This window comes from Zingiber officinale, chromosome 4A (genome assembly GCF_018446385.1).
Source record: "Zingiber officinale cultivar Zhangliang chromosome 4A, Zo_v1.1, whole genome shotgun sequence".
Taxonomy (NCBI): Eukaryota; Viridiplantae; Streptophyta; class Magnoliopsida; order Zingiberales; family Zingiberaceae; genus Zingiber; species Zingiber officinale.
The window spans coordinates 39,753,734-39,764,595 of record NC_055992.1 but is presented as its reverse complement, the minus strand read 5'-3'; the positions used below and the strand labels follow the sequence as shown (position 1 = coordinate 39,764,595).

General features: G+C 36.0%; 1 long non-coding RNA gene across 1 annotated transcript; it reads right to left on the bottom strand.

Annotated features, from left to right (window-relative positions):
• On the bottom strand, positions 1-1,823 carry LOC121973267. The gene is made up of 2 exons (XR_006109463.1): positions 1,640-1,823; positions 1-223 (listed from the first exon to the last, which is right to left on the bottom strand). It is a non-coding gene; the product is annotated as an uncharacterized LOC121973267 (long non-coding RNA).
• Between the last annotated feature and the right edge of the window lie 9,039 nt (positions 1,824-10,862).

The following is a 10,862-nucleotide window of genomic DNA, read 5'->3' as shown; positions in this document are numbered from 1 at the left end:
TTAAACAAACAACCACGCAGTTCTAATAAATATAAAACATAAAACATCTAAGAAGCTAAACCAAATCATCACATGGTGGCAAAAACTCCAATAGTCTAAATACAAGTCTTTATAGATTTCTAAAACTTAGTCCCAAGGCTTCCATAGTCCACACATCACACCTCCATCAGCTCCTTGTCGCCTTCCTTTCATACTTTAGCTTTTCCTTTATCTTTACCTTTATCTGCAGTAGGAGGAAAGTAGTATCTATAAGCATAAAGCTTAGTAAGCGCTATCTAACTCACAAAATCTCGATATGAAAAGCATGTGTACGAAATAAATTCGAAACATGATAAGAACTACTCATGCTTACTAAAAACAGCAAGTAAAGTATAACTAACTGAAATACTAAACATGTGAAGCTAGTCATGCTCATAAATAGCAGTAGAAAGTCTCAATGGCATGCTAATATAAAAGAACTAACTTACTGAATTTAAAGAGATAGAAATGACTATCTTGTTGAAATAAAACTAAGACAGTTAACTTGCTGAAATTGAAACAAAAAGAACTATCTTGCTGATTTCTAAACTTAAATTAAGTTTATTTCTTTTGTTCCAAAAGCTTATATATATATATATACTTTAAAATAGATAATAAACTTCTTCTTGGGCCCGGCATTGTACCACTTTGCGCGCATCCTTAATAAGAGTCGAGGTAGCTAATCCCGAAACTACTAAGGTACTTCTAGGCCTTGTGCCTAGGGGCATCTTGGAGCCCATCCCTTGGACCTTGTGTCCGGTACATGCCCTTTAAAAGTAAAATACTTTTTATCTTTAAATACTTCTTATAATAAAATGTCTTGGCATTTTAATAAGCACCTTGTGTGCCAAAATCCCTAAAGTCTTGACTTCGAAATCTTACTTAAGGCTTTAGCCTTTTTCTTTCTTTTCTTTATCTTTCTTTTACTTATCTTTCGGTAATTTAGTAGAGGATCATAACTAAATCCAAAAGTAGATCTGTTCATGCTAAATGAGGTAGTAAAGAAACTTAAATCTAAACTGCATACTATCCTAGACAAATTCTGCATGCTTTGTTAACAAAATTCTAAAATACTATAAATACATGCTATCCATGTTCATTGCATATCTATAAAAACTAAAACTATATATTGAACACATGCTGTTCAAGTTCATTGCATATATATACAGAAAACTAAGCAAAGCAATAAGAAAATCTGCTTGTCTAACCGCAATAAGAAAATATGCTTGTCTAATAGCAATGGAAGCTACTGGTGAAGTAAAACAAAACATGTTTCAAAATCAAGCAAAAATGAAAGTCATGTTCTTCTTCTCTTGTTCATAATATAGGCAAATATTGATTGACTTTGCATGACTCCTTGGACTTATTCCGTATACAAATCACACACGTGCTTGGAGTTAATGACTTAAATGTTAAACAAGGAAGTATCCACCTCAGTAAACAAAACAAACTGATCATTGCTCATTAAGGTTGATACGGATCAAAGAAGATTCCAAGTTTTCAATATTAAAGCACTCTTCATAAACCAAAACTAGAATGAACGCTGCTATTGTTCATTTCACAACAAAAATGCAAAACAAAACCCCGAGAGCTACTCCTACCGCAGGTGAGAAGCACTTACATCGCTGTTCTTGGACTTACAACCGAAAAGGAGGAGCTTCTAATGCTGCTAGGGTTTCGGATAGCTTGGATTTCGGCTCTTCTTCGTGCTCACAAACTCTCCTCAATGATGGTGGTCGCACACGGGTGAAGACTGGCCGGAAAAAGCCTAGCTCCGTCGCCCTTTTCGCCCGAACAGCGAAGTCGCCGCCGTCGTTCACGAGAGAGAAGGAGAGGTTCGGGTGAGAAAAAATTTAGGGTTCGGGAAAAACTTAAACCTCTTCTTTTAACTAAGATTTTTATTAATTACTATACCTTAAATACAATCCATTCTTTCTTTAATTAACAACAGCCGCTGGCACAGTTGGTTGGCTGCGTTTTGCTTAAGGCGCAACTCACGGGTTCAAGTCTCGGCTACAGCCATTTTTCTTCCTATTTACTCCCTAATCATTAACTACTGCTTAACTAGAATATTTCTCCTTCTTTAATAAGAAATGCCCGCTAGCATAGTTGGTTGGCCGACCTTTTACCGAATCAACGAGTCTCGGCTTCAATCCCTCAGCCGCGCACTTTTAATTCCAATTTATCTTAAACGTTCCAACTACTGTATATATACATTTCGCTCGTATATGATTAACAAAAACCGTGTAGCTCAGCTGGTTGGGCCGGTTTTGCTTGGGTCAGTCCGACCCGAGATCGTGGGTTCGAATCTCACCTTCAACATTTTTTTTTAAAACTTCTTTCTTTTTGTAACCCTACTTAACGACCTCCAAAAATTACGTAAAAATACTCTAAAAATTTCTAAAAATCTCTAAAATATTTTAAAAGTATTTCCAAATATTTTTATGGACTTTTAGAACTTGAAATAGGGAAAATTGGGTCGTTACAGCTTTACCTCCATCATGAAGAAATTTTCAACCCTTGATTTCCAAAAGTTGAAACTTCCAATTCTAAATGGTAGAGGTGCCCGGATATCATATCTACATCCATATCTAAACTCTATTTTTGAACTTGAGCTCCTTGAATGATAAGTACTTAACTTGTTGAAATTAGGGATCAAATCTCCAACTTCTTCTTCTTCCTTTAACTCTTTGCTCTTTCAGCGATTAGTTCAAAGAAGAATAACCTCGCTCTGATACCACTTATTAAGACACTTGAGAGCTAAGGGAGTGAATAGCTCCGATAGCTTTGTTGATGATTTGTTATAGCAGAAAACTCGAAGCAATCACTAATACTTTTAATTTTACTTGGTATCCATCTCTTTGAGATGATTAATCCAAGAGTCCACTGTTCACTCACATATACATTATGAAAACCTCCTTCTCGAAGGTGGAGAAATCTCATATAAACTTGAACAAGAGAATACAACAAGGATACAACAAGAATAAGGAAATAAATACAATAATGAAAAATCTTGCTCTTGATCTTTTGTTGCTCTGGATTGCCTCTTGATCAATTGAAAATGCAATAGCACTTCTCTTCAACCTTCTCAAGAACTGGCGGAGAAATAACGAAGAAGAAGTGTGTTTGAATCCTTCACGAAATCCTTTTATCATACTGATTTAGGGCTCCCAATCGATTGGTCTTACTCCTAATTAATTGTCACATCAGATTGGATCCAATCTAGCCATCCAAACGCAATGGCTCTTTCTCCCAATCGATTTAGCCCCACCCTAATCGATTAAGTAGCTTCTTGAACGATCAACTGATAGATTAAGCAGCTTCTTGATCGATCAGCTAATTTATTAAGAAGGCTACTGTTCACAAGGAAGAACCCTCCCAGTTGATCACCCAATTGATTGGGGAAGATCTTGATAGATTAGCCAATTGATCAAGAAGTCTTCTGTTTCGCAAAGAAAGGCTCCCAATCGATCAAGCAAACTCTTAATCGATTCAGCTCTCGCGAAGACAACCTTAATCGATTAGGCTCAGCCCAATCGATTGATCAATCAATTCAAGCCCTCTCTGTGTTCTCATGAGTGTTGGGATCTAGCCCGCTAAACACGCGAAAGCTCAACAGAAATTTACTAGATCCTCTATCCAGCAAATCCATGCGAAGGGAACAAACATTGCATACAAACAATCTATACTAAGTTAGATGATATGATTATACCCTTGATGCGTGCACACGATCTCCCGACAGCTCGGATCTCAGCACGATCACACGTCCGCACCTCTATGGTATCCACACGAACAAGTCTTGTCTTTGTTTGTCTCACAAACAAAGCAAGATGGAGAAGAAAACACCTAAGGTTGTGCTAGCAACCTCACCTAAGAGTTTCGGCCAAGAGAAGCAAGGAGGAAGAAGAAGAATGCAAAAGGTCTCACACCTTTTCAAGTTTTCAACCTTATGAAAAATATCATCCAAAATGATATTTATACTCATCACATGAATACCAAGAGTCTTGTCCTTTCATCTTCCCATCCAATGGTTCAAAATTAACCATTCAATCCAATGGTTCAATTTTGACCATTAAACTTCCTTAGTGAACTCAAGTTCACCTAATGAGTCCAACCCATTGATTCTCAAGCAACTCGACTCAATCCAACAATTGGATTCCTTTGAGTCTAACTCAATGAGTTAAATTTGGATTACACTTAATCCATTGATTCATCACATGAACTCATCTCCATATCAACTTGTTCTTTGTGTGTGACCCTATAGGTTCTCGTAACGTTGGCAATGTACCCAAATCACCATTTAGATACATAAGCAATGAGTGACATCTAGTAAGACATCATTGCTACCCAAGTGACGAGAAAGTCGAGATCTGACCTAATCTGTCCGTGGCTATTATCTTGTATGACTTGGTCCCTCTATCCGTGATATCTAAATTGATCAATGAGGCATAGACCGTGTCATCCTCTTATCAATTTTTGTGTTTCTTGATCTCCAAGTAGACACACTCAAACAAATGTGCTCAATATCTCATATTGACTCATTTACGCATGGTCATGCTTTCTTGTGTCCTACTAATCAAGGGACCCACAGATATCGCTTCCGTCATATGGAAGGGATAGATCACATCTATATCACTCACATCCCTCCGCATAATTCATTGCATATTGATAACCATGATTTTGCTATATTATTTTGATTCATAATGCATGCTTTTAATAATTTTTTCATAGATTGAACTTATATTTTCATCATGTTTCATTAATTACAAATTAGTTTATTTTCATGATATTTGATGCTAATATTTGATTATTATTTTGTAGACATCAAAAGGATCATGGATCCAATCAGATCAGACCACATTTGGGCTCAAATCTAGGGCTAATTAAGTCGATCAAGTCTTGGAGTGATTTGGACCGTCCATTGAAGATCAGAAAGATCTGAGCCATCTATCAAGGATCTAGTCCATCCAAGCTAAGAGGAAGTACATCACATCCATCTATCAAGATCAAGAGCTTTTTATGCCGATCTGAGAAGTTCCAGCCGTTAGATGAGATCTGAATTATTGTGGATCGTCCGATCAGATCTGAGAAGGATATAAAACGCGAGAAGCTACAGTGTGTTCGTGGAGCTCGGTGTTTTCTCACGACAAAAGCCACTGTTCACTCTTCTTCTCCAGCGACGCCGCAGCTTCCATCCACATCCAGATCTTGAATTCGAATTTCGACTTCGACAGCAAGTTTTGCATCAATCGACGATTAGCAATCGAGGTTCAGATCGAGATTAGTGGGCGTTCCTCGATCTCTGATTTTTTCTTTCGTGATCCTCCGCTTCCACAAATTAGAGGGTGTTCCCCAGATCTATGGATTTCCAGTCATTAGTAGAGGGTGAATGGGCGTTCCCTAAAGCTTCTACATCTGTTCTTCCTCCATCGTCGTTCGCAGCTAGTGAATCGATCCAATCAATCGATTGAAGCTCAGCGATTCATTTCATTCCTCTGTTCTTCGTGCAATCCGATCGTGAGCTGAATGGGCGTTCCCTGGAGCTTGGCGCATCCAATCAATGAGCCAGAAGATCTGACTTCGTTGTCGAGAGCTCAAAGGGCACATTCCCTGCTGCTCCTTTGCAGTTTTGCAGAGAGAAGGAATCTGATTTCTTGATTTGAATTGTGGATGTTTATTGTTACCTAGTTTAGAGATTTGTTTTCAAGCATCTATGTTTTAATTGTTCTTCTTTAGAAAACCCCAATCAGATTTGGAATTTAGTTATAGATAACAACTGAGATTAGTATCTCTGTTTCTTGATTTCTGTCAAGTTACACTTCAAGGTTTCATAGTTAATTCCGCATTCAAATCCCAAGTTTGATCAGTTTCATTAATAATTCAGGAGCTCCAATAATTAGTTTTATCTTTGCTGCATATTAATTAGTTTTGCAAACTAAGTTAACTTCTTAATTGTTTCTAGCAAGTTCATTTGTCACTATGAATTCTGAATTCCATTTAACAAGTTCTGTTGTTATTAGATTCTGAATCTGACTAAGAGTAGTTTCGGTTAAATTAGGTCAGTTAAGTAATTCTAGGTGGAGCTTAATTTGAATCAAAACTAGAGTTGAGGATTGGTTCAATAAGATTTAATTTCTAAACTCTAAATCTGATTTCTGATCTTGGAATTCTACAACAGTATAATTAAGTGAATGCTATTTGATCAATTTGAGACTAAATGTTGTTATCTTTTCACTCTCTTATTTGATGCTGTGAAGTTTAAAATTCTTAAAGGGAAGTTGTGAAGTGAGAATTGGCTCGGTTTGAATTAGTCTTTAGTTTTCTTCTCCATTGTGAAGAGTTTAATTCCTAAGTTCATTTAGATCTTCTTTAGTATTATTGAAAGTGTTTTCTTGAGTTGATTCTATTTTACATGGTCATTTTATTGAACACACATACTAATTAGCTATCTTTGGAAAAATTCGACTTGGGACTCGTTGCTACAACACTTGTTTTAATTTTAATGAGTTCCTTATTTTTATTAATTTGGAGCGCTTAGTGACATGTGAAAAAGGCGATTGCCAAATTTTGACGTCGTTGCCGGGGAAATAACTAGTAGTTAGTGTTTATTTTGGATTGTGCATTGGATGATTTTATTTTATTAGCATCTTTCTTGATTTGATTGCTTACCTTTTGTATTTTCATGTTGGTTATTTTTGAATTGTAAGTTCTTTAATTTTCATTAATTCATGTGTTTGAAACCTTATGCTCTTGAGTCTTCTAACATTGAGTTTAGTATTGTGGTGTAATGTAACAACCCAAATTTCCTCATTTTGAGCCCCAAAAATAATTCAAAAATATTTAAAAATGCTATAAAAAATTCTAGAGATTTTAAAAAAATTTTAGAGTATTTTTATGCAACTTTTGGAGGTCGTTTGGTATTTTTACTAAACGAAGGAAGTTTTGACAAAAAAATTGTCAAAGCCGAGATTCGAACCAGTGACCTCCGGCCGAACCAAACCTTGACCGAAACCAGCTAGCCAACTGTTCAGCAAGCGCTTTCTGATCAAATACGGGACAAAATAAATTTAAGTAGTTATGGATAACAGAAATACATAGGTTTAAGAGGGTTAAGTTATTTCTTTTCTCTCGACCGAAACCCTTTCTCCTCTCACGCGGCGTCAGCGCTTCTTCTTTCGGGCGAAACAGGACCGGAGCTAGGGCTCTTCCTCCGGCGGCCGGCGAGGGGTTTTTCCGAGAGCCTCTCACATCTTCGAGACCGTCTCACCAAGGAGAACAAGTAGATAGGGAGAGATCGTCGAGAAAGCGAGTTCACCTGAAACCCTAGAAGCATTAGAAGTCTCCCCTTCGGTTGTAAGTCCAAGAACACTTCGGTAAGTTGCTTCTCACCTGCAGTAGGAGTAGTTTTCGAATTCCTTGTTTTGTCTGGATTTTCTTTGATACATGCTGTAAGGAGAGTTGTTTTGGAAGCTTGCTACCGAGAATTTCAAAGAAGGGAAACAGATTGTATTGTTTCGAATTGTAGTTTGGATTCGGTGGATAAGATTAGTAGCTTGTGATTTCCCTTGCTATGAGGTTTGTTGCTTTGTGATGGTTTAGTTTCGTTTCCAGAATCTTTACAAGGTTTTAGATTGAATTTGCCTCTTGTTGTTTCCTGCCGAAATTTGTTAATTAGGCATTGAAGAATTTGGGTTTGTTAACAGTATCTCAAAGCTTACACATTAGCAGAAAAGTTTAGACATGAAGTAGAGAACATGTAGTTGCCAATTCAACCAACAGGCAACCAGGGTTATGTGAATATTCTTAATGAACAAATAGGATTTGGTACATAAACTTTCCATATTATCCTGGATCTTCTACGTGTTTTTACTAGACAACTAAACTAGTAGGCTTGTTAACTAGATACAATTTCTTTGTATCTAGCCAGCTCATGGCTAGTGAAGGTAACATGTTTTATGAAAATGTCTCTTCTACAAATGAATAAGTTTCTTTAAATCTTTCCACATTATTTGCAAAAATTTTTGGCATGAAGGAAAGCATTATGCAATTTAGAAGATTAAAACCAATTTCAATATAGAAACTTAAACTTAATCAGAGCCAATCATGACAACCAATAATTTTGTAGAAAAGATTTAGATTTCTAGTTCCTTATGTTATTAGTTGAACATGAGCAGATTTAGATTTCTAGTTCCTTTGCTATTAGAATAACATGAGCAGATTTCTAGTTCCTTATGTTATTAGATGTGCATGAGTAGCTTTCCTTTTAAAGCAATCAGTTTCTAGTTTCTTTTGTATAGTATACAGAATTTTGATTAGCATAGTATGCAGATTTTTGTTAAGTATCATAGTACAAATCTTGTTAAGTAATACAGTATTTTTAGTTTAAGAAAAGTATAAGAAAGATAAAGAAAAGAAAGAAAAAGGCCAAAGCCTTAAATAGATCCCAAAGTCAAGACTTTAGGGATTTTGGCACACAAGGTGTTTATTAAAATTCCAAGGCATTTAAAGAAGAAGTAATAAAAGATAATAAGTATTTTACTTTTAAGAGGCTAGTACCCGACTTCCAAGGTTGTCGTTAAATAAAATCCAGGTGTCCAATTCCAAGGTCTTGACCCTGATAGACCAAGGTCTGCTCTTTTAGGATTGGTGGCTCACTACCCCAATCTATTAGGGAACGGGCATAAGATGGTACTAAGCCTGGGCCCAAGAAGAAAGTTGATTATTATTTTGAAGTATTATAAGTATAAGCTTTTGAACAAGTAAAATAAGTTTCACATAAGTATAAAAGTATTAAAGTATAAGTTATAAACAAGTGGAATAAAAGAATAAATTTAGAACAAATGAAATAAGTTTCATTTTGTTTTAAATCAACAAGTTTAGTTTTTCTTTTATGCTAGCATGTTAATTAGATTAACTTACTGTTCTTTGCTATTAGAAGAGCATGAGTAGCTTTACATGTTTAGCATTTCAGCCTGTTTGATTCCTTTACTATTGGATGAACATGAGTAGTCTTCAGTAAGCATTCAGTTAGTTCATATTATAGATATATGTACATGCATATCAAGATTTTTGTGAGTTAGATAGCGCTTACTAAGCATTTTGCTTATAGATTGCATTTCCTCTTACTGCAGATACAGGAAAGGAATAGATTTAGCAAAGGAAGGCGATAAGAAGGTGTTCGATGATGTGTGATGCCAGGACTATGGGAGAGACTTGGGATGTTATTGAGTTTTCTGCATTTTAGTGATTAAGAAACATTTGAAGTTGTACTTTAAGATTCATGTTATTTGAGATTATTGTTGTTCTAGGTTGCATGCTAAGATGTACTTAGTTTAGTATGTATGTACTTTTGGGTTATTTTTTATGTGAGCAGTGTTTGATACTTATTTAACTGCGTGAGAGTTTGTTATATGCTTCAGCCATCTATGACTGATGTATACTATGTTTGTATCTCAGTTTATGGTCACCGGTATAGGGGAGACTCTGTCGAAATTTTTCGATAAGGACTCCTCGTGGTTTCGATCATACCGGTTAAGTAGAGTTAGTAGTTAAGTAGCGGTCACCCTTAGAGAGTAGTAGTAGTAAGAAGGGTGGTCGTTACATGTAAGAACAGAATATTTTAGTAGCATGGATCCATATTTTCAGAATTTTGGAGGAGGAATGGAGAATCAGTATTTTCAACCTGAATATCAATTTTACCCAACCATGGATCAACAAAATAGGTATGAATCATTTTCTAATGCTTATATTGCTAATTGGGTGGATCATTCATGTTTCAGGTATGAAAGTGCACAAGGACAATTTATCGAGTTATATCCTGCCTGCCAGAATTTATATGGGTTTTAAGAGGTTTCAACATCTTTTATGCCACATTCTTTTCAACAGAACGATCCTCAAATTGAAGAGTCAACACGAAAAATCAAGGAGATTATGCAACAAATGAGTGAGCATCAAGAGTAGCAATTCTTAAGGATACAGAATATACAGAGTCAGTTAGATCAAATTACATCATCCATCAATCAGTCACAAGCACGAAACTCCAGTGGAGAAATGGAAAGTAGAGATTCTGTCAGGCCTAACCCTACTCCTATTTCTTCGCAAGATTTTTCTAGTATTATTTGTGATGATGATGTAGTTGCTCAAATTTTTGATTCTACTAATGTTGTTGCTTTAGATGATGTGAATTATGCAGATATAGATGAAGAATATGATTTAAGTGTAGGGGATTGCTTACTGGAAGTATTACCTCAAGAATCACCAAGAATATAGGATGTAAGTGTAGGGACTTGTGCTTTGGAGGCAAGAACCCAAGAATCACTACATGAGGTTGAACATTCACCTGAACCAGAGCCTGAGCCCTTACTTGATAAAAAGGAGGTAACAATCACCACTCTATGTACCTTTCACTCTATGTACCTTTCAATATGACAAGGTGAGTATTTCTTTTGATACATCAGAAAATTTCATAAAGGTACCAATTATTGACTTTATTAGATGTGATTCATTATTTGATACATTTTCTACTAAGACTAATATTCTCCTATTCTTTTCTCATCCCATATGTGAGTGGGAGAGATTGTCTTTTATTGATGTTGTAGGAGAATACAAGCTTCCGGAGTGTATGCTTGAACTGAACCGCCTTCGACCTCCGGAAAGAACTTTGAAAAGAAAAAGGATAAATAAAAAGAATTTGAGTGGAACCACAATTACTCCATTACCGGCATGGATACTTCTTTTAAATCTTCTTCAACCACCGACAATTAAAGGGGAGTTGGTTCCAATTTCATTTTCTTTTTCATTTTAATTCGTGCTTTGTTAATTAATTCTTTTTGTTGCGACTTTCC